Below are 23,892 nucleotides of genomic sequence, written 5' to 3' on the forward strand. Positions count from 1 at the left end.
TTGTGTAGTTGTATACGTTACCTGAGAAACTCCTCCTAACTTATAATAATGAATGCCTTCTTGGCAAGAGAAAGTGTTTATTATATGAGGCTTTTAGGGTCTTCAATTGAATAAGAAGTAGTTTTGGTGAAATAGATTACCTGATCTAGCGTCCAAAATTGTTATAAAATATACTGGATGGCACAAATTAGCCAAATTTAAAATTTTGACATTGGTGAGAAATTTATAAATCTATGTTTCACTTATTGTATTTATTTATAACCACCTAGTTCTCAAAAGGATTAATGGTGACTGTTTCCTTTACAGATTGATCGTGTTCTGAACATTGTTGTGTGTTCTCTCCTGTTTCATTTTTGTGACTCTGGTCCTCTTGTTCAATAAAAATATATATGGGAAAGGCTGATTGAGAAAAGCTGTCTAGGAAGGAAAGGCAAAATCCAGACTCAGAAGATCACCTCTGCCAAAAGTCATAAGCAAACTTTTCCTTTGCCCCAGTGGCACTGAGTGCACTCATAACCCATAAAGTGAAGATATCCATCATTCAGCCAGGCAGTACCTACACCAGCAGGAGGATAAGAGCCAGTGATTGCTATGCTGGCTGCTGAGCTCTGACAATAAACCCATAACTATAATGGGAGTTAGGTGCCCAAAGGAGAAAAAGACAAATACAGGCCCAGGGCTCCTTAGTAAGTTATTTCAGAAACAGGATGAAGAGTGATACAGAAATTAGAACCCAATATCATGAACATATAAACAGTCAATTCTCATTGCTTCCAAGTTGTCTAGGTGATTTGCAGAAGACTAGGGAATTACTTGATTCCTCTTTACTTTCAGAAATAGATGAAGTAATTAAAAATCTTCCCCAAGAGAAAGTTCTTGGCCCTGGCAGAGCTACAGGAGATTTCTATAAAACCTTTGGCTTAGCTCTGTCTGTACAGTTACTTGATGAGCTCAATCACTTGAGGGACTCAGGTGGATTCATCCCTGCCAGCCCCTACATCCAGACTATCTTAATTGCTGAAAAGGATAAAGATACAGCAAACTGTACCACATCGAGGTTCAGACCTCTTATTAAAGTGGATATCAACTTTTGGAATGTATCCTGACAATTCTGATCATTATTTGGAATCAGGAGCACTGTAATCAGGTCATTTTTTGGAGATGGGTAATTCCTTGTATAAGATTTTTTTTTTTTAACCTGCACTCCAGTCCTGTTAGGCTTACAAGGCACTTGCAGCCTCATCTATTGGTTTTCTTTAATAAAGGAAAGTCTTTATTTTTTAGCAGAGCAGTGAGTATCAGGGATGTACTATGAGCTCAGCAATCCAAGATCTTTATTATTTAATTATATCTCTTTGGTTGTATTCTAAATAAGCAGGATAACAAAATTTCTCTAGTTCTCAGTGTTCTCAGTGTAAATCTAAATTTCTTCTTTCCTCAGTGTCCCCAAGGTTAAAGGGGTAGGCTGATTTTACCTTACAACACTAGCCTGTTGCTTGACAAAAGAAAAAGATGGGGGGGAGAGGATTATTAAGAAACACCTCGCAGAGGAAAAATCATTCTTTAAAGTGAAACAGAAGTTCACTCATTATTTGGCTGTCTATTATAGGTGTATAGGAATGCTTGTGATTTTTGAACATTGATTTTGTATCCTGATACTTCGCTGAAGTTACTTATCAGCTTAAGGAGATTTTGGGCTGAGACCATGGGGTTTTCTAAATATACAATCATGTCATCTGCAAACAGACACAATTTGACTTCCTCTCTTCCTATTTGAATGCCATTTATTTCTTTCTCTTGCCTGATTGCCCTGGCCAGAACTTCCAACACTGTGTTGAATAGGAATGGTGAGAGAGGGCATCCTTATCTTTTGCCAGTTTTCAAAGGGAATACTTCCAGCATTTGCCCACTCAGTATGATATTGGCTGTGGGTTTGTCATAAATAGCTCTTATTATTTTGAGATATGTTCCATCAATACCTAGTTTATTAAGAGTTTTTAGCATGAAGGGGTGTTGAATGTCATCAAAGGCCTTTTTGGCATCTATTGAGATAATCATGTGGTTTTTGTTATTGGTTCTGTTTATGTGATGGTTTACATTTATTGATTTGCTTATTTTGAACCAGCCTTGCATCCCAGGGATGAAGCCAACTTGATCATGGTGGACAAGGTTTTTGATGTGCTGCAGGATTCGGTTTGCCAGTATTTTATTGAGGATTTTCCCATTGATGTTTATCAGGGACATTGGGCTGAAATTTTCTTCTTTCGTTGTGTCTTTGTCAGGTTTTGGTATCAGGATGATGCTGGCCTCATAAAATGAGTTAGGGAGAATTGCCTCTTTTTCTGTTGTTTGGAATTGCTACAAAGAGAATAAAACACCTAGCAGATATATAGACCAATGGAACAGTACAGAGGCCTCAGAAATAATGCCACACATCTACACCCCTCTGATCTTTGACAAACCAAACAGAAACAAGCAATGGGGAAAGGATTCCCCATTTAATAAATGGTGTTGGGAAAACTGGCTAGCCATATTCAGAAAACTGAAATGGGACCCCTTCCTTACACCTCATATAAAAATTAACTCAAGATGGATTAAAGACTTTAAGGCCTAAAACCATAAAAACCCTGGAACAAAACCTAGGCAATACCATTCAGGACATAGGCATGGGCAAAGACTTCATGACTAAAACACCAAAGCAATGGCAACAAAAGCCAAAATTGAGAAATGGGATCTAATTGAGCTAAAGAGCTTCTGCACAGCAAAGGAAACTGTCATCAGAGTGAACAGGCAACCTACAGAATGGGAGAAATTTTTTTCAATCTACCTATCTGACAAAGGGCTAATATCCAGAATCTACAAAGAACTTAAACAAATTTACAAGAAATAAACAAACAACCCCATCAAAAAGTGGGTGAAGGATATGAACAGACACTTCAAAAGAAGACATTTATGCTGCCAAAAAACATATGAAAAAGAGCTAATCATCACTGATCATTAGAGAAATGCAAATCAAAACTACAATGTTATACCATCTCATGCCAGTTACAATGGCGATCGTTAAAAAGTCAGGAAACAACAGATGCTGGAGAGGATGTGGATAAATAGGAAAGCTTTCATGCTGTTGGTGGGAGTGTCAACTAGTGTCAATTAGTGTCAATTCCAAGCTTCCACAGCATGGAAGGGGACCCAAGTGGGTTGCCGGTGCTGGCTCAGGTGGCTGTTTTTATTCCCTTATCTGGCCCTACCCACATCCTGCTGATTGGTCCATTTTACAGAGAGCTGATTGGTCCATTTTACAGAGAGCTGATTGGTCCATTTTGACAGAGTACTGATTGGTGAGTTTACAAACCTTTAGCTAGACACAGAGTGCTGATTGGTTTATTTACAATCCTTTAGCTAGCCACAAAAGTTCTCCAAGTCCCTGCCCCACCCAGAAGCCTAGCCGGCTACACCTCTCAATGGCACTCGCCACAGGACTTTGCGGCACCTAGCCTGGGCAGCCCAGAGGGAGCTCGTCCCCTCGATCAAGCCTAGCAGGCGCCAGCCAGCCATGCTGAGTGTGGGGCCTGCCGAGCCCACACCCACCTGGAACCTGCGCCAACCTGCGAGCACCACATACAGCCCCAGCACCTCTCCCTCCACACCTCCCCGCGAGCAGAGGGAGCTGCTCCAGCCTCGGCCAGCCCCAGAGAGGGGCCCTCACAGTGCAGCGGTAGGCTGAAGCGCTCCTCAAGTGCAGCCAGAGAGGACGCCAAGGCCAAGGAGGCGCCAAGAGCAAGTGAGGGCTTCTAGCATGTTGTCACCTCTCAATCTCCCCTCTAAACAGGACACCCCAACAGCTGTTGGGAATTTGGCCGATGACCGTGCTATTTACTTCCTGCTGGATAGGGGCAAAGAAGGGGCCCTGCAGTTGTAGAGTCCTCCAGAGGGGAACTCTTTAGGCCAGTGGAAGCCAAGCAGGTCAGTCCAGGGGTCCTTGGTAGAAGTTGTTAGTTGAGCTCATTTGGGGTTCCATTTGTAAGACCATCTGTAGCTTGATGGCCTCAATTCTAGAGGAAATTTGACAAGAAGGTTAAAAATACAGGGCCCAAAGGCGAGTAACAGCAAGATGGCTGCCATGGGACCTAGAAAGGGGAGGAGCCATGTTGCTCAACTCCAGAGGTTGGTATAAGAGTTTGAAAGGCATTGTCTGATTTCATAATCCTTTTCCTGTAAGTACCAGGTGTCATCTCATACTATCCCTGACTGGTTAGTGTAAAAACAATGCTCTTCCCCTAAGAAGGTGCAGAGTCCTCCTTTCTCAGCAGTGAGGGGGTCTAGGCCTTGGGAATTTTGGAGAGTCACTGCTGCCAAAGAGTCTATTTGGGATTGTAGAGTAAGGATAGATTTCATTATTTCTTGCAAACTGTCTGAGAAATCCTTTGAGAGTGTGTGGTAGTAGGATAATGAAGTATCCTACTGGCTATTCCGGTTCCTGTAGCAGTAGCCATTCCTAGCCCTATAAGTAGGGGTATTAGTTGTATGGCTCTGCACTGACAGACTTGAGCTTTGAGGGGTACTGATAGAGTCTGATTTCCACAAGATTAGAAGTTAGGATAATATATGTTTACACTGTTAACTTTTAGCAAACTTTACTTTTGTTGAAAACCTTGTAAGTTTGGGATTTCAATTATTCTTTGCTATTAATAAGACCTCTTTCTATCCATTTAACTTAGAATTAATATAGATGGCTCCTTCCTGATTGTGTAAGTACTTTAAGGTTTGGCTGAGTGCAAACAGCTTGCACGTTTGAGCAGACCAATTATTAGGCAATTTTCCTAACTCTGCTTCTATAAGAGTTTCCTTATCACTTACTGAATACCCATTGTGTCTTTTTCCTTAATCATGGGGTGGAACCATCTATTGTCCTGTCCTGAAGGGAGTTCCTCCTATGTCTGGTGGACCTTCAGATTTAGATCCTTTGTTAGGACACCTGCTGGGTTAAGGATTTTTGATAGGAAGGCTATGGGTTTTCAGTGGCCTCAGTGCTTTTGGGCTATGCCCTTATTTACACTGACAACAAGGTGGTATAGGGTTACAGAGAAGACCTTCAGTTATCAATTATAGGTTTCAAATCTATCCTGGCTTTTAAAGGAATAGGATACACTGTTTTTTCTTTACTACTTCTATCTCTTTTTCTCTCTTCAACTTCTCCTTTTTCTCTCTCTTTCTCTCTTTCTGACTCCCTCTTTGTCTCTCTGTCTCTTCCTCTCTCTCTCTCTCTCTCTCTCTCTGACTTTGTCTCTTTCTCTCTTTCCTTTCTACTTGTGGTATTTAATGGGGGTTCCCCCTGAGGTTAGGAACTCCCTTTCTTTCCATATTGCAGCATGGACATGTAAGATTAGATAAGCATACTTGCTGTCTGTATACACATTTATTGTTTTCCCCTTTCCCAGTTCTAAGGCTCGGGTAAGTGCCATTAGTTCTGCTAACTGGGCACTGGTCCCTGAGGGAAGAGGCTTACTTTCAAGTATGGTTACATCACTAACTATGGCATAACCTGCCCTTTGTATCCCATTCTCCACAAATGAACTTCCGTCGGTATATAGGTTAAGGTAAGGATTAGCTAAGGGGACTTCTAAGTGATCATCTTGGGCAGCATAAGCCTAGACTATAATTTGTTGGCAGTCATGCTCGATTGATTCCCCATCCTCTGGGAGAAAAGTGGCAGGGTTGAGGGCAACGCACGTACATATTTGAAGCACCAATCTGTCAAGGAGTAGTGCCTGTATCTAAGTAGGCAGTTGTCTGATAGCCACAAACTTCCTTTGGCACCTAGTATGCCATTTACATCATGAGTAGTCCAGACAGATCTTTTCCTTGTGTTATTTTGATAGCCTCTGACACTAAGATGGCCACTGCCACAACTACCCATAAACAGTGAGGCCAGCCTTTTGCTACTACATCGATTTCCTTACTTAGGTATGCCACTGGTTGTGGGGTTGTTCCACGAGTCTGAGTAAGGACTCTGAGAGCTATCCCTGTTCTCTCTGTGATGTATAAAGGGAATTTTTGTCCTGTGAGAAGGCTTAAAGCTGGAGCTTGTACTAGGGCCTGCTTTAAGGTTTTGAAGGCTGTTTTTGCCTCTGGTTCCCATTCTACTAGATGAATATTTGCTTTCTGGGTCTTGTTGATTAGAGTATAGAGGGGCCTGGCTATCTCGCTGTATCTGGGGATCCATAGTCGGCAAAAGCTGGTGATTCCGAGGAACCCCTGAAACTGTTTTACTGTCTTAGGGTGAGGATAAGCCAGTATATGCTGCATTCATTCCTTGCTGAGGGCCCTGGTCCCTCTGGCTAAGATTAGGCCTAGATATTTGGACTGCTGTAGGCAAAGCTGGGCCTTCGACCTAGATACCTTGTACCCTTGATTAGCTAGAAAGTTCAAGAGATCTAGAGTAGCCTGCTGGCACGAGGCTTCCAAACTGGTAGCCAAAAGTAAATCATCCACATACTGAAGGACCAGAGTGCCTGGACTTGAAAAATGGCCTAGATCTTGGGCCAGTGCCTGACCAAACAGGTGAGGGCTGTCCCTAAACCCTTGGGGCAACACCATCCACATAAGTTGGGATGTGTGGTCGGTGGGATCCTCAAAGGCAAAGAGAAACTGGGAGTCAGAATGCAGGGGAATACAGAATAAGGCATCCTTGTGGTCCAGAACCATGAACCATTCTGCTTCTTCTGGTATTTGAGAGAGCAGGGTATAGGGGTTGGGTACAGCTGGATATAGAGGAATTACTTCCTCACTGATGAGTCTAAGATCTTGCACTAGTTTCCACTGACTGTTTGGTTTTTATACTCCTAGAATTGGGGTGTTGCAGGGACTGCTGCATTTCCTTACTAAGCCTTGAGCTTTTAAATGTTTAACAATATCCTGTAATCCTTTATGAGTTTCAGGCCTTAAGGGATATTGCCTTTGATAAGGAAAAGTGGTGGGAACTTTTAGCCTGATTTGGATTGGGTGGGCATTTTTTGCCCTTCCAAATTATCCTTCCAATGCCCAGACTTCAGGGTCGATTCCCTCCTCAAGTAGGGGACAACAGATGGGTAAGTTGTTCCCCATATTCATGTAGATAATAGCTCCAGCTTTGGCTAATACACCCCTCCCTAATAAGGGTGTGCGACTTTCAGGCATAACAAGAAAGGTATGTGAAAAGAGCAAAGTCTCCCAATTACAACTGAGGAGGTGGGAGAAATACCTGGTTACAGGCTGTCCCAGAATTCCTCAGATGGTAACGGACCTTGAGGACAGTCATCCAGGACAGGAGATTAATACTGAGAAGGCCATGCTAGTGTCCAGGAGGAAGTCAATTTCCTGGCCCTCAAAGGTTAAACATACCCGGGGCTCAGTGAGGGTGATGACATGAGCTGGCTCTTGCCCCAGGCACCCTCAGTCCTGTTGTTGGATCATCTGGTTGGGGGCTTCTGACCCAGAGAACATTTGTCCTCTGGGGCAGTGCACCTTCCAGTGATTGCCTTGGCATAGCAGACATGGACGAGGGGGTGGCTTGTTTCTCATTGGACAATCTTTATTAAAGTGTCCTTGTAAACCACACTGATAACAAGCCCTACCGGGTGATTGGCCTGCTCTATTTTCTGTCCTCTCTGAACCACCAAGGTTTGTCTATCTGAAAGCCATGACTAAAGCTGCAGCCTTTCTCTGATCTCGCTTTTCCTTTCTGGCCTTTTCCTCTTGGTCACTATTATAGAACACTGAGGTTGTGAGGTTTAATAATGCCTCCAGATTTTGTTCAGGGCCCAGGGCTTGCTTTTGGAGCTTTCTCCTGATATCTGTGGCTGATTGGGTAATAAACTTATCTTTTAGAATCAATTGACGTGCGAGTTATTTGGGTGACAGGGGAGTATATTTTCTTAAGGCCTCCTGTATCCGCTCGAGGAAGGCAGAAGGATTTTCTTCCTTTCCCTGAGTTATGGTGGACATCATTGAATAATTCATGGGCTTTTTCATAATTCTCCTTAATCCTTCTAGAACACAGGTCAACAGATGTTTACGACTCCAGTCCCCATGATCTGAGTCAAGGTCCCAGTGGGGATCCATACAGGAGATGGCTTGCTGACCAGTAGGGAATTTATCCCTTTCTTTGGCTGTCATTCTATCTTTTACTTGATTAAGATATCAGGTATATCCAAACTCTCAGGCTGCAGCTAAAGCAGCATTCTTTTCATTAAAGGCCAGGGTTTGATCTATCAACAGCATGACATCTCTCCAAGCGAGATCGAAGGTTTGCCCTAGACCCTGTAGGACATCTATGTACCTATCAGGATCATCTGAAAACTTCCCCATGTCTGCCTTGATCTGCTTTAAATCAGAGAGGGAGACAGGGACATGTACCTGGGTTGGGCCAAATTCCCCTCCCCCTACAGCTTGAAGGGGACATAACCGATAGCCCAGGGGGGTTTGTGGTCTTTTGGAGATTTCTTTGCTTATTTCCTTCTGGGCGGGGGAGATTAGAGGAGGATTATCATTAATAGGAAGGGCAGCTATAGGGAGGCTAGGATATGGGAGTAAGCTGAGAGGTCCTCCTGTGGGATGTAAATTGCAAGCTTTGCATAGTTGTGTATTCTCCTTCAATGAAAAGAAAGCTTGGACATAAGGTATTTCACTCCATTTGCTTTCCTTCTTACAGAAAAGGTCAAGCTGCAGGATAGTATTGTAATTTATACTTCCCTCAGGTGGCCATTTTTCCCCATCAGAGAGAGAATGTTGGGGCCAAGCCATAGTGCAGAAAAAAAATGAGCTGCCTCTATTTCAGGGTTTGTGGGTCAAATTGGTCCCAATGGCTTAGGATGCATTAAAGGGTGAGGCTGTTGATGCCTGTTTCCCATCTGAAAGACAAAACTGCCCGTGGTTTTGGTTTGTTTTGTTTCTCCCCCTGCCCAAGAACCCACCATGGTCCCTAGACTCTGCTGATCAGAATAGTTGCGCTCACTGACACAGCAGCAGAAGCAACCCCTGCCCAAGAGCCTGCAATGGTCCCTGGGCCCTGCTGATCAGAATATCAACACAGCAGCAGAAACACTAGTTTTCCTCCCAGACCACAAGGAGGACCAAGGAAGTTCGGATTTAGTGGCCCTTACTGATGTATTCTCGAAAACCTGCACCCTTGCCTGTCCTCCTAGACCACAAAGAGGACCAAGAAAAATTGGATTTAGTGGCCCTTACCAACACATTCTCGAAAACCTGTTAGAGTCCTAAGCATTCTCCTGTTAGCAATGGGACTTTACCCCTGTCCTATAAAGATGTTATGCCCCAAAAATGAAGTGGAGGGCCATACCCTGAGGGAGGGAAGGGATCTCCAGGGTTGGAAGACTGACATCTTTTGTCCTCACTTATATGAATAGGAAGGATACAATTTATCAGGTTCCCCATATCCTAGCTTCAAGAATAGCTTTTGTTAGGTCTGCTTGTCTGAGGTGGGATCCTAAAATTCCAGATAGTACCCCCTATGGTGGGGCTTTGGGGAAAAATTATGTCTTTCTGATTGGTGAGCTCAGGTGCCAAAAGAAGGCAACAGAGTCCTGGAGTTTGTACTAGAAATCATTCTTATAGGAGAAACTAGAAAAGCACCAGAGACAGGGAGTGGTTTTTAGAAGCAGAACTAGCCTCGGAGAAGAGAGGCGAGAGGCAGTTTATCTGGCAGGCATTAGGACCCAGGAGACAAGGGTCAGGGTAGATAGGATAGATGAGCGAGTCTCGCTTGGGTGACATGACTTTCAGAGTTCTGCTCATGGCCGCAGGGTCAACCAACTTGTTGTCCGGACCCCGGAGCTGAATGGCTTTCCTCTTTGTCGACTCTCGGCTCAGCCCAGAAGTACAGGAATAGTGGAAGCTAGTTCCAGGCAAACCAAAGCTCCCAAATCCGAAGAGTTAGGGGTTGTTAGAGAGCCCTTTCCCAGAAAGCCTCACCCCGCGTCTTTAGTCTGGTGGCAGCGCTAGTTGCTTTTCACTGGCCGGCAGGTGCCCAATATTTAGCCCCTGAATTCTAAGGAAAAATAGGACAGAATAGCAAGCGAAAGGTGTCTGATGGTACTCACCGCTTGGTGATAGGCAATAGTCTCACCACTTGGCGATAGTCTCACCTCTTGGCGATAGGCAATAGTCCCTTCATGGTTGCCAAAATGTGTCCAGAATTGGTGGGTTCTTAGTCTCACTGACTTCAAGAATGAGGCCATGGACCCTCGCGGTGAGTGTTACTTCCTTCTGGTGGGTTCGTGATCTCGCTGACTTCAGGAGTGAAGCTGGAGACCTTCACGGTGAGTGTTACAGCTCTTAAAGGCAGCACGTCTGGAGTTGTTGGTTCCTTCTGGTGGGTTTGTGGTCTCACTGGCCTCAGGAGTGAAGGTGCAGACCTTCACGGTGAGTGTTACAGCCCATAAAGTTAGCATGTCTGGAGTTGTTCATTCCTTCTGGTGGGTTCATGGTCTCACTGGCCTCAGGAGTGAAGCTGCAGACCTTCACGGTGAGTGTTATAGCTCTTAAATGCAGCGCAGACCCAAAGAGTGAGCAGCAGCAAGATTATTGCGAACAGTGAAAGAACAAAGCTTCCACAGTGTGGAAGGGGACCCAAGGGATTGCTGTGCTGGCTCAGTGGCCTGCTTTTATTCCCTTATCTGGCCCCACCCACATCCTTCTGATTGGCCCATTTTACAGAGAGCTGATTGGTCCACTTTACAGAGAGCTGGTTGGTCGGTTTTACAGAGAGCTGATCTGTCCATTTTGGCAGAGTGTTGATTGGTGCGTTTACAAACTTTTAGCTAGACACAGAGTGCTGATTGGTGCATTTCCTATCCTTTAGCTAGACACAAAAGTTCTCCAAGTCTCCACCCGACCCAGAAGCCCAGCCAGCTTCACCTCTCAATGGCACTTGCTGCAGGACTTTGCGGCACCTAGCCCGGGCACTCTGGCAGCCCAGAGGGAGCTCATCCCCTGATCAAGCCCAGCAGCTGGCAGCCCAGAGGAAGCTCGTCCCCTGATCAAGCCCAGCAGGCCCCGGCCAGCCCAAGTGCGTGGCCCGCCTGCACCCACCCGGAACCCGTGCCAGGCCACAAGAACCACATGCAGCCCTGGCTCCTGCCTGCTCCTCTCCCTCCACACCTCTCCACGAGCAGAGGGAGCTGGCTCCAGCCTCGGCCAGCCCCGGAGAGGGGCCCCCACAGTGCAGCGGTGGGCTGAAGGGCTCCTTGAGCATGGCCAGAGTGGACGCCAAGGCCGAGGAGGCACCGAGAGTGAGCAAGGGCTGCTAGCACGTTGTCACCTCTCACAAGTACTTGTTTATTCCATTGTAATCTCTGCAAACTGTAAGATGTGGTCAGGACCATGTCTTTCTTGTTCACCTAGTAACTGGCACATAGTATGTTCATTTGGTCCTTTGCATTTTCATTCATTTGACAGATACTTGTTGAGTACCCTCTATAGACCAAGGTACTAGAGTTAATATAGGTAAAACTTTAGGCAGAAACTGAGAGGACCTGAAGATGAATAAAAGTAGATGGGAAAATTGTATTCACTAGATAAGCTGTATGCAAGACAGCAATATGTCTCTCTTTAAGCCAAGAAGAAATATATCTGGCAGGCACAAAACCTTATTTATCTTTATAGCCTCTATGGTGGAATGGAATAGTAAGAGCCAGTGCTGGTTAGTGGAGGTTGGATGAAAGAACTAATAAATGGGACTAGGTTCTCAGCCTTCAGAATTCCTGCCTCTAATGTGGTATTCCGAGCCCGGCCTTTTAAAGCTACTCTGGAACAGCTGACACCTAGTAGAATTCTGTCTCCATATTTGAGATTTTAACATTTATTTCTGGTCTGGGATGTTTAATCAAGGGGATGGGGAGAGGCTATTGCTACTCTGTTCCGTGTACCAAGTGGTCAAATGTTCTTAACTCTTTTTCAAAAGTTTTGCTCTCTTGTTTTGAAACTGGAATTGAAGAGATGGCATACAAATGTGAGTGGGGAAATGAACAAGCTAAGAAAAAAAGCAAAAGCCTACTGATACCAAAAAAATTATTAAAAGTTCATGACTCTCCTGAAAATTTGTGCTTATGGCCATACCACCTGGGGTTAAGGCTTGAGGGATTTCAATATCTGAAAAGTAGCTGGCCTTATGAACTGTACTTGGTCTTATAAGTGTTTGAGAAAATTCTCCAAGGAAAAGCATGAAGTGCTAGAGGAATGTCTTGCGCAAAGAACCTTTCCTTAGAAATTTGGACTTAAAGAAACTGTCTTTCAGAGTAACACAGAATGGAGTATTAAGGAAGTGGCTATGGAGATAATTTCAGTCTTTCATGTGTTTAGTAAACTCTCCAAATCTTAACTTGCAAAGGAACTGTTGCAGGCACTAGTCTGAATTGCAAAAGCCAAGGGCTTTGCCAAAGGCTTTGTGGTCTAATACATTTGGCTCGGGAACGAGTATAAGACTTCTCTAGTTTGAGCACATAGGACGTTAGAGTGATTCCTGAACTACATATACTTTAAAAAGTAGATTTAGTAGCAGAGACCATTCAAATTCTGATTTTAATTATTCACGTGAATTCAAATGAATAGAAGATATAATTGGACACAAAATAGACAAGGATGTGAATCTCAAGGGTGCATGGCACTTAGGACTTGAGGCTAGATTCCAACTAGGAGAAAGGCTTTGAGGTAGGAATTGGGATGGTAAGATCAAAATTAAAACATTAATCCACAGAGCCGGTTAGAATGAGAGCTAACATAAAAACTAAAAATGGTTGTGGGGTGTGGGATAGTCACACAAATTGGAGAGATGATGTGGGGGAACCAGCAAAAGAGCGGTAATGTCAATAGGATGGCATATGAGCCTAGATGAATTTTGGAGGTTCAGGACTTAACTGGGATACTGGGCTCATTTAGGTATCTACAGCAGGATAAAAAGCAGACTTGTCGTAAATTGCTGAGCAAATGTCGTGAGGGTTCTCCAGGTTAGGGAGGGGCCTGTTTACCCTTCCTGTGATCATCCTACTTTATCCTCTGCTCACTTGGTATATAGTTCACTCTGTGGGTTGCTCTGTGAATGTATGGGAATGGTGAGATCTCACCCATGCAATCAATGGCAATTACAGATCATCTTGTCCTCATGCCTCCTCGACTTAGACTCTTTCTACTGGGCTCCAGTATTTACATTGCTGCCGGGAGCTCTTCCATCACAGTGCTGCTTTGCCAATTTATCTTCCTGAGTCTGCAGTTCATGGCCTGTAACCTTCTTCTGGTGACTGAAATTACACAAGAAAATCAGGAACATTCATTTTTTACCTTTGTTGGAACCGACCGGGGTAGTGGTGGAAAGCCTCCAGTGTAGTCCTTCGACAAGCTGAGATTGAATCACTGACTGACTGTGAAAGAGCCCCCTTCTCCCCTCCTCTCCTGGGCCCTGATTCCAGGCAGGTCCCCCTTCACTCAGATCCCCCAGTGTCAAAGGTCAGGGTTGGAGAGAGGGATAGAAATGAGGCAGTGATGAGTGATCAAGAATTAGGATGCCCTGGAGGTCACTCACAGGTTCTCACGGAGGCTCCACTGTGACCTCCCACGTGCGAGCACCTTCCTATCTCTGGTTTCTCCCCATCTGACCGGTGCTGGGTTTGGCTAGAGGGCGGCTGTAGAGTGCTCAGAAGCAGCGTGCCACGGGAATCACATGTGATCCAGCCCTCAGGTGGGAGAGAAGACCTTGTTGGCAGACGGATGGGGGCGCGGGAATGAGGAAAGGGGAGGAGACGATCTTGGCAAGAAGTTTTTCTTTTCCATAATTACAGGGAACTAGGATTTTTTAAAAATTATTGTTATTATAATTATTATTATTGAGAAGAGGAAACCCAGGGCTGGCAGAGGGGAACTTCGCTGCTTTTATCTTTCAGGTTTGACTCCTGGCACTGACTTTGATACTTGGAATTTTGAGGTTCAGGGACTTCAGAGAATTTGGCAGCACAGCGTATTGGGAGAAACGGAAATTTCAGGAGATGGATTGATCACCCTGGTTGACATGTTTCTGGAAGTGGGTGAGTGGGTTTGATTGAGAACATTTTGGGCTCTTGCACTGATGGTGGGAAAGAAAAATTCATGGTGGCACTTCTCATAATAATTCTCTCCCCTGAAAAGAAAGATTATGATAAAGAATAATTTGGAATAATAAGTAACAAGATAGAATTAGAAAAATGTTGACTTTCCAGATGACCAGTCAGAAGTGTGGCTTTTTTCACATCTTTTTCTCCTGCAATGATCTGCTCCCAAGTCCTGCACTGCAATACCAGTCTAACTAACACTTTGTGAAACAAATTGTTAAGTGTGTAGGTATGCATATCAAGCTATGCTCTGAGGATAAAGCAAGTTCTAATTTGTGGAAAAAGGATTAAGTATTTCTGTTTTCTGAAAAAGAAAAATGTAGAGTATCTTCCTATTGCTTCAAACCCTATACTTCAATATCCAATGTTCGATATCTCCATTAGCCCCATTGTATCTTTCACAGTTCATCCCTCACTGCTTTCTCATGGGGCCTTCTATTCTAGCAAGGAAACATTTTCTTCTCCCCTCCCCCCTGTCATTTCTCCTTCTTTGGTAATGTTTTTCCATTTCTTCCCCTCCAATCCAAAGCCTCCTTTTCTTTCAAACTCATATATTAAGTTTTACCTGGTACAAGAAACATTTTTTGATTAAATTTACTTTACAGTGGTTTTAAGATTTTTCCAGAATAATCTCATAAACATACCTGTAGCCTAAGAATTATTTACAAGTTGACTCATGTGTGTGTAGCTTTTTGCCCTAATTACAGTCTGAATTCCTGAGCAACATCCTTTACTTATTTTGTGTTTTGTTAAGCCTCAAATAGAAATGTGAATCCATAGGAGGCACTCAAGTAATGCTTACTCAACAGATGAAGACATCCTCCTGTACTACTATGATCCCCTAACAGAGTGATAAGAATTGATTTTGTAAGAGAAAAAATGTTTAGTTTTTGTGATTCTTTGTTAACAAGGTATATATAATTTACACTGCTTGAAGTTATAGTGTACTGTCTTAGTGTGGGAATATTAGGGTAAATAATTTTACTTTTACCAACATTTTTGTTCTTAACATCTAACTACTTGTCCCATTTATTTGGGGTAAGAAGGTCTTGGGTTGCTGTTTTGGTGGTTCTGTAGTATCACAGAGACTAATGAAATTGGACTGCATGTCAGCACAGGTGCATTTCAGGTTTATTCAATGTACCATCATCTTCCAAAACTAGATCTGTGGATGGAGGAGCAGTGATTAATCTATGGAATGTTATTATAGGTGTATAGATAAACAGACCTGGAGTGTAAACTACTGCAGATGCCCAGGATTGGAACCACTGTTTTGTACACAGATGTCTTTTTTTATTGTTGAGTCTTTGGTTTGGCAAAAAGTTGTTAAGTGGTCTTTTATCAATGTCACTGGGGCTCTAATAACTTTTTAAGGGTGACCTGCTTCTGTGCCACAGATCTTATTTCCTTGTGTTTCAACTCAACAGTGAGTGTTCAATTAATGACTGTTCTGCATAGTGAATGGAAAGTGTTTTGTTGAGAAGGACTTATTTTTCTTTCAAACCTGTAAGGATATGATGTGCCAGATGGTTAATTCCTATGGGTTAATGAGTGTACCTACACACTTCATGATTGAAAATATCCTTCCGACGTTTTTCCTGTGGTGAAAGAATGGCTATAATTTTAATTTACATTTGTATGAAGTATACATTTGCAGTTTTCTACTGATACCTGAAAAAATAGATTTCTATCATAATGTGTGAAATATATGCCACTTTAGTTATATATTCTTCTGGTGTATGGGACGTAAATACTTTACAGAAATATAAGTTTTGATAAACTTTTAATATTACATTTTAATTATCACTCACATTTAACTTGGAGAGTAAGGACATAGCTTTCAATGTGTGTGTGGAAGGGGCAATTGTTAGCAGTATTCAAATGAATCATTCTTGTGTCTGTGTTTCAACAAGATTTACATTTTTAACTAAAGAAATTTCTTTACTTTGTAATGTCCAATTAATAGGCTAATAATTTATAGCCAGTTAAGAGGAAGGAAGTTCTTATAAGGCAGCAATGCTAAAATGCCCAAAGATTGGCATAGGAAAAAATTACATTTGAATCTGCTTTGAGAAAAGACCAAAACGAAAGCCATCACAATTTAAAATATTTTCAAGTAGTTGAGTAATGATAGTTTATACATAGAGCTAAGTTTATATAATATTGTATGTTTTAGGGATTCCAGGCTATAAAGTGTGAACATAAAAACCTAAGAAACCCATAATACAAATTATACCAACACCCAACACATTTAGAGTTTTTTTTAAAAAAAGAAAAACATAAGTGGCTGGGCACGGTGGCTCACGCCTGTAATCCCAGCACTTTGGGAGGCCAAGGTGGGCAGATCACTTCTTCTTTTGTAAGATGAGAATCATATGTCATCTTCTCATGCATTGGGGACTGGGTAGGCAAATACATCTAACTTCATTCAGGGCACCCCTGACCAAGCAATCTGTCTGTAGGGATGCTTGTTGGAGGGTTTCAGGTAACCAAGAAATGGGTAGGGTAAACTGAGGCAATTGCTGAAGATAGACAAACAGCTCAAATAAATCTTGAGTATTTAAGGAAGTATGGGATGTCAAGTTCCTACATCATTTTGCATATGTAGAGCAGGACTAACTTAAAATGATTTAAAAAATTATAGCCAGTGTCTTACATATCAGAGAGTAAAAGATAATAAAGGAATAATTTGAGACAAAGTCTGAGTGGGAAAATAAATAAAATGTATTAAAGCTTTTTTAAAACAGAAAATAGATTAACGAAGAAATTAAGTGATTCTTCTAAACATTTTAACATACATACATTAAGGGGTGTACTAAGATAATTTAATAAGATAAAGTAAATCAAATAATGTTTAGACTAAAGCATAAGAAAAATACTTGAAGCTAGAGAACTTTAAACTTATAAAATGTCATTCAGAGCAAAATGAATGAAACTAGGTTTTTGGTATCCATTTAATGTTGGACTTTCAAAAAATGAGTGGTTAATAACTGGCTGAGGAGATAAAATTGGAAGCTCTGCAGTCTTTTGACTCACCTATATCTCTCATATCATGTAAGAATCAATTCGCGTATCTGCAAAGAGAACACATTATGATATCAATGCTTTTTTCATATTTTTACTTTCCATTTAAAACCAAAATCAGATTATGGATATATCACATTAAAGAATCCATTTCCCACTGGAGTCTGGCTATTTCACTCTAATTTTTTCGACTACTTTATTCCTCCTGTATTACATTTTACTTTTCCTTCACCTTTTTTTTTTTTTCATCTGTACATTTCTTTGCTTCATCCAGTTCAATTTACTTTGCTAATGTTTGGAAAGAATATTATAACTCAATCTTCATGTAATGGTCTACAACCTCCTGATTTTGTGATCTTTTTAAAGGCTGTTATATTGACAAGTAAATTATACTTACTTTAGCCAACTGTATGTACTTATGTCACTTTAAATTTAACTTATCACTAGTTGTCAAAATCTCCCCTGTGGCCTTTTTAATGTTCCAATGTATTTGGCAGTATATTTTTTTATTGACATTTCAATTTTGTTTTGCCGTGTGCTAAAGTTACAAAAAAAAAAATGACTAAAAGTTAAACCCAGGCCAACCCAGACTAAAGTTAAGTTTTAGGAGTATTTGGGAATGCATTATTTTTGTTGAATGCTTAAGCTTCTGAATCCACTAGGACTCAGAATGTATTCAGTCGAGATCTGGATGCTGAACTCTGGTGTTAGGCAGAAGAAAAGTAACAAGAGATCATCACCAAACAAGTCCGAGATTAAGATTTCCTTACCAACTTTATGTTTTCTTGTTTGTTTTGTTGTCAGTAAAAGAAAACCCAACTCATTTAAATATTTTGGCTTGTGAATACTTAACATTGTCCTTTAGTGCATTAATTACTATTTTGCCTAATTGTTTGTTTTGTTTCTTATTCCATGATCAATTTATCCCAGATACTATAAATTACTTTTCACAACCTTGTCTAGTGTGATTTCTGCTATCTTCTCCTGCACCTAGTACCAGGCATGGTGCCTCCTAGAGACTCAATATGTTTAATGGCCTACATTGCTATGTCTCTTACATGAATAACTCACACATAAATATTACCATAAATAGAAACATAGATGGCAGACTACAGATTATGACTTGTGTGTTTTTCACTTAATTTCGGAAAACACAAGCAAAGATCCTTTTGATTTGATACTTCTATTGGCTAACTATACAGCAAGCTTCTTAGAGCTGCACAGCTCAGTACAGTAGCCACTAGACAAATGTAGCTATTTAAATTTAAACTGAATGAAAATTAAATGAAATTTAAAATTCAGCTCTTTCACCACACTAGCCAAATTTTAAATGCTTAATAGCTACATGTGGCTGTTGGCTACCATATTGGACAGTGCAGATTACAGAACATTTCCATCATTTCAGAAACTTCTTTTGGGCAATGCTATCTTAGAATGTTATTTTAGAAGAATACCTCAAGTGGTTAATACAAATAATAATAATAATACAAATTTTTTCTTTTGCGATTTTGTATTCCTTTAGGAAATGTCAGCTAGCTCAGATCTACCTATAGGCAGTACCATTCTCGGTGCTAAATAAATCAAAATAGTGTTAAATTGACTACCACCAGAATCACAGAGTAAGATTAAAATGCCAGGAGCTATTTTTGTTAAATGACTTTGTAATGGTTCTCCTGGTTTTTTGTTCTGGCAGTCTCTATCAAGCACCAGTGTCTTTAGATATTGGTTTGACCTGTATCTATGAGATTGCTGTTGGACAATGAAGAACTTCATACATATAACACGTTTTCCCAGATATTCTGTTCTTAAATGCAGAAGAAAATCATTAGGAGTATTGGGAATAGATCTTTCATCTCCTTAACCCATGTCTCTTAGCTTCTGCAGCCAAGTGTTCAAAAGGAAGTGTCCTGGTATCTGCGTCTTTGCCTGAGGAGAGATTGATTTCCCAGTTTAGATTCATATCAGAAAGTTATGCTTCCTGCCAAAAGGATATTTAAAAACTCCACCCTCCCTGCTTCACAAAGAGAGAAAACAGATCAGCCAGGACCCAGACAGTAGATAACAAACAGATCACTCTAATTAGAAAAAAAGAGGCAGCATACAACAAACAGCCCAGCTACCTCTGGGCAGTAAGAAGAGTGAGACTTTAAGAGGCCTCTCGTTCATGCCCTTAAAATAACCTTTTAATAAGTTATACAGAAACATAAGATTAAGGGCCTCCATAGGAAAAAGTGACTTTCAATTACAGACCAGCAAAAGCCTGGAAAAGTGTGAGATATTAAAAAGAACATCCAGAAGGAACCAGAACATAACCTGTTCGTTTTGCCAGATGAGCTGAAGAGTTTTCACAAAGTCTTGGTGAGGAGGAACTGGAAGTTGGTATCAGAATCTCACTGTTTTGTTGTTTATACTTATGTTGCCATTTCTAAAATGTTCTGCAGAACTGTTAACTACTACAGGAGAAAGTTTCCACAGTTAATAATGTTAGGAAATATTGGATTAAATAAGATTAAATAAGTTTCAAAAATAATTATAAACTTATCAAGATTTACTATGCTAATGTGTGTTGCAATTCTCTACAAAGCTGTGGAAGAGGTAAAATATTTCTTAAGCTTCTGTAATAAGTATTTGGAAATTTGGATAAAGCCCCAAGGCAGGAAAAAATTGGTGTTAAGTTGTTTCATATTATCGAGAGTAGTGACTAAACATATCGCCACAGGACTTAAGGGGTAACAACAAGATGATGATGATGATAATGTGACCATTTAATGAATGCTTACAAAATTCTTATAACAGTAACTTGTGCATAGTAAGTGCTCAAAAAGTAATTGCTACTATTATTTTGGGGTCTGATGGGGCTGTAGGGATAAAAGACACACTGAGACACTCTTGGCCAAGCAGAAGTAAGAATGCTGCATAAACCCAAATGACATGAAGTCAAAGGTCACAGAGGGGCCTCACAGAGCCTGGAGGATTTGCTCATGCCTCAGCCAGTAATAATGGGAATGTCCCTTCCCACAGGTGAGGCTGAATGAAGGCCATGGATCCCTCAAAGGATTAATTATGAAATGGTGATCAGTGGTAGTGTAGCTGATTGGTGAGGAAACAAGCCAGAGGCTGCATCAAGAGGTGAGCTAGAGGACTATGGAAATGGTAAATCTTGAAATCAAAATTAAACTCAGCCCTTGGCAGTAGCGAACAAGCTCTCACATTGTGATTTCGATATTGGAGCAAAATAAGCAGTTCAGTATTTTCGTATTTATTTATCCAATACTAAAATAGCGCAAGAAAAAAATCAAATAGAATCTCCGTCATTTTCAACTGCGATTTCTCATTTACTATTGCACTTGATAAGGAGTCTGTCCAGGGCACAGTCTTTGAGGCCTGAGTCCCCTGAGTGAGCAGAGCTTCGTCAGGGAGGATGACCAAGGAAGCGTGTTTTGGTTAAGATAAATATTATTAAAGGAGGAATGAGCGAGGCCCTAAAAACCAGAACCAGTCTCTAACAGGAAAAACCAAGTGAAAGGACATGATTTTGCTCTTTTTAATGGCTGTGTAGTATTCTATGGCATATATGTACCACACTTTCTTTTTTCTTTTTCTTTTTTTTTTCTTTGAGACAGAGTCTTGCTCTGTTGCCCAGACTGGAGTGCGGTGGCACTATCTCCACTCACTGCAAGCTCTGCCTCCCAGGTTCACACCATTCTCCTGCCTCAGCCTCCTGAGTAGCTGGGACTACAGGTGCCCACCACCATGCCTGGCTAATTTTTACCACACTTTCTTTAACCATTCCCTGTTGATGGCCATGTAGTTTGATTCCATCTTTGGTTTGTGAGTAGTGCTGTGATGAACATACAAGTACATGTGTCTTTTTGGTAGAACAATTAGTTTTCCTTTGGGTAATCCTAAGCAAATTAACAGAGGAACAGAAAATCAAATACCGCATGTTCTCACTTACATCTGAGGGCTAGACATTGGGTACACATGGACATAAAGATGGGAACAATAGACATGGGGACTACTAGAGAAGGAAGGGAAGGAGGAGGGTGTGAGTTGAAAAACTACCTGTTGGGTACTATGCTCATCACCTGGGTAACAGGATCGGTATTCCAAACAACATACCCATGTAACAAACCTATACGTGTAACTTCTGAATCTAAAATAGAAGTTGAAGTTATACAAAGAAAAAAAAGCAAGTGAAGCAGAAGGGCCCTGAGGGAATTCAGCTCTGGAATAAAGGAAGATTTTGGGCCTCATGAGAAGGTTGAGAATTGGGCCCAAGAAACTTCATCTCCATGTCCCTCCTCTCCTAACACCCCAAACATATTTTCTCTCCTGCTTTCAGTATTCTCTCCCACCTCCATGCTAAAACCACTCCATCAGAGACCTTGGAATTGATGGTGGCCCAAATTAACTCTGGGGAAATAAAAATGAATTATAAACATGAAAGATTCCCAATTAACCTAAGAAATGGAAATTAAAATAGTAAGATAACCCAAAAAGATTTTAAACACATGAAGGATCCATGGATCTATTTATTTGATATGTTCAGAATACTTTCAAAATGAGGGCAAATTTCTTGGAATCAAAACATTACTGTAGCATTGATTCTGTGGGTAAGGCTCATGGCATACATAATTTGGGTTGTAGATTTCTCAATATACAGAAAATATAACATGGTACCAATAAGAATAATGATATTTTGGGACTTAAAAATAACATGAATATAGAACAGTAAAAATGAGTGTTGCAGTTGCTTCCACAACTGTCACTGGATAATCATTGAGTAAATGGTAAAGTCCTTCTCTGTATTTTCTGTAATATTCTTGTGCTTTGTAACAGTTATCTCTTGCTGCATAACAAACCAACCCAAGCCATGGTATCTGAAAATGTCAACAAATTATTGCTTATATTGATTGGGTAGTTCTTTTGCTGTAATTGCCTAGTTCATACATGAGCTACAGTTGAGACAGACGAGCTGGCTGGTTTTCTGTTTTGATATTGTCTGGACAAAAAGAACAAAGGCCCCTTAACTCAACCTGTATCTTACTTCATCTACAGCCAATCAGCATCAAAGGCCCAAGAAACTATTAACCACAAGTTCCTGGTTTTGGGGCTAGGGACTTCACTGAGGACCTGAATGCACAGCTAGGCTTAAGCTTCAACTCACAGTGATCTTTTTTCTCATTTTAATGCTAAAAATCATACTCAGAGGTGGAGGTTTAAAATGTTAATGTTACATGAATTGTATGAAGAAGCATGTAAAGCCACTGTGCAAGTGCTAGAGAAATCCCTCCTATCCATGCCCCAGTGAAATCGTTTTCTGTAGAATAGGCTCTATAAAACTAACACATAGTCTATGCTCAGGACACAGCCCTCTGTTTACCTTCCATGGTGCTGCCTTTCCCTGCGCACCAGCTAAATGAAGCTTTCTCTTTTTCTTTGCTGCTGTGGCTGGTGATCTCTCTTGATTTCTATCCTGGGAGATTACAAGAACACCAATAACAGACTCAGTGTGGGGGATCAGGCTAAATGGCTGGGATGGTTGTAATGGTTGGTACTCTCTCCACATGGCCTCATGTCCCTGGAGTCTTCACAGCATGGTGGTCCCAGGTTCCAAGGCAGCAAGGGTAGAAGGTAGAAGATCTTTTCAGGTAAAGGTTTGGAAGTCATACAGCATCACTTCCACCACATTCCATTAATCAGAGAGGTCACAAACCCAGCCCAGTTTCAAGACGGGGGAAATAGACTCTACTCAATGAGAGAGAGGTGGCAAAGCTAGAGTCACATGTTTAATAAGAAAGGGACTTTGTGGTCATCTTTGCAAATAATCTACCACAGTCCCTAAGTCATTACTAAGGAGTCAGAAGAGGACTCAGTGTAGTCATGAGCCTTTTTTTTCTGAAGAATAATTTTGCCTCTGTTTATCCTCAAAACTTGGAGCTTTAAACATTTGGACCTCCATGGATCCATTTACTTGATAATGTTGACTATAATCTTTATAATCTCTATCTTGATGTGTAAGTGGTAGAACAGTATTATACATCTGTATCTAGGAGGTAGGTGATTTTCTGCAGAGATTGAGCTGTGTTTTTATTAATAAATTGACTTTCAATTTTGTGATTTATGAACTTAAAAGGAATAGTTTCCATCTATCTTGTTTGTGCAAAATATAATCTTTGCAACAAACAAAGAAGCCAGCATATTTTAATTCTAAAATTGTTTTAATTATTATCTAATTATGTCAACATTATTGGCATTGTGAGCTTGGAGATTTTAGTTCCATAGAGCAAAATACAGTTGATGTTTATATTTTAATTCCTTTTATTGTTTGTGTTCCAAACGGGCAAACAAGCAGTAAAATACTGACAAGTTCCTATGCCTGTGTCTGCATTTCTTCAGAAGTCAGGACACTAAATAGAAAAATGTGTTGATAAATAGAAGGCTTTATTAGTTTAGATGACACTTCTGGATTTCTGTAGGAAAAAAAACAAACCCATAAATCTGATCATGAAATCTACTACAGTAGTCTATCATTTAGAAGGTGTTTTGCTAATGGTGGTATCACATGATCCTCTCTTAAAATTCTCCCTCTCCTCTTTTATTCTCTTGAGGATAAACAGGTAGAAATCAAGTTGTAGTGTGTATAATTATTAACTCCTGAGTGAAAAAAAAGATGAGGGCCTGAGAAAGAATGAAAATGCCCTATTCATTCTGCATGTACTGGCCCCAT

General features: G+C 41.1%; 1 long non-coding RNA gene across 1 annotated transcript; it reads right to left on the bottom strand.

Annotated features, from left to right (window-relative positions):
• Positions 1-19,020: 19,020 nt before the first annotated feature.
• On the bottom strand, positions 19,021-22,819 carry LOC129524129 (uncharacterized). Its single transcript, XR_008667806.2, has 3 exons — positions 22,546-22,819; positions 19,473-19,612; positions 19,021-19,085 (listed from the first exon to the last, which is right to left on the bottom strand). It is a non-coding gene; the product is annotated as an uncharacterized lncRNA (long non-coding RNA).
• Positions 22,820-23,892: the final 1,073 nt, after the last annotated feature.

The sequence above is a fragment of the Gorilla gorilla genome, chromosome 7, assembly GCF_029281585.2.
Source record: "Gorilla gorilla gorilla isolate KB3781 chromosome 7, NHGRI_mGorGor1-v2.1_pri, whole genome shotgun sequence".
In the NCBI taxonomy this organism is placed as follows: Eukaryota; Metazoa; Chordata; class Mammalia; order Primates; family Hominidae; genus Gorilla; species Gorilla gorilla.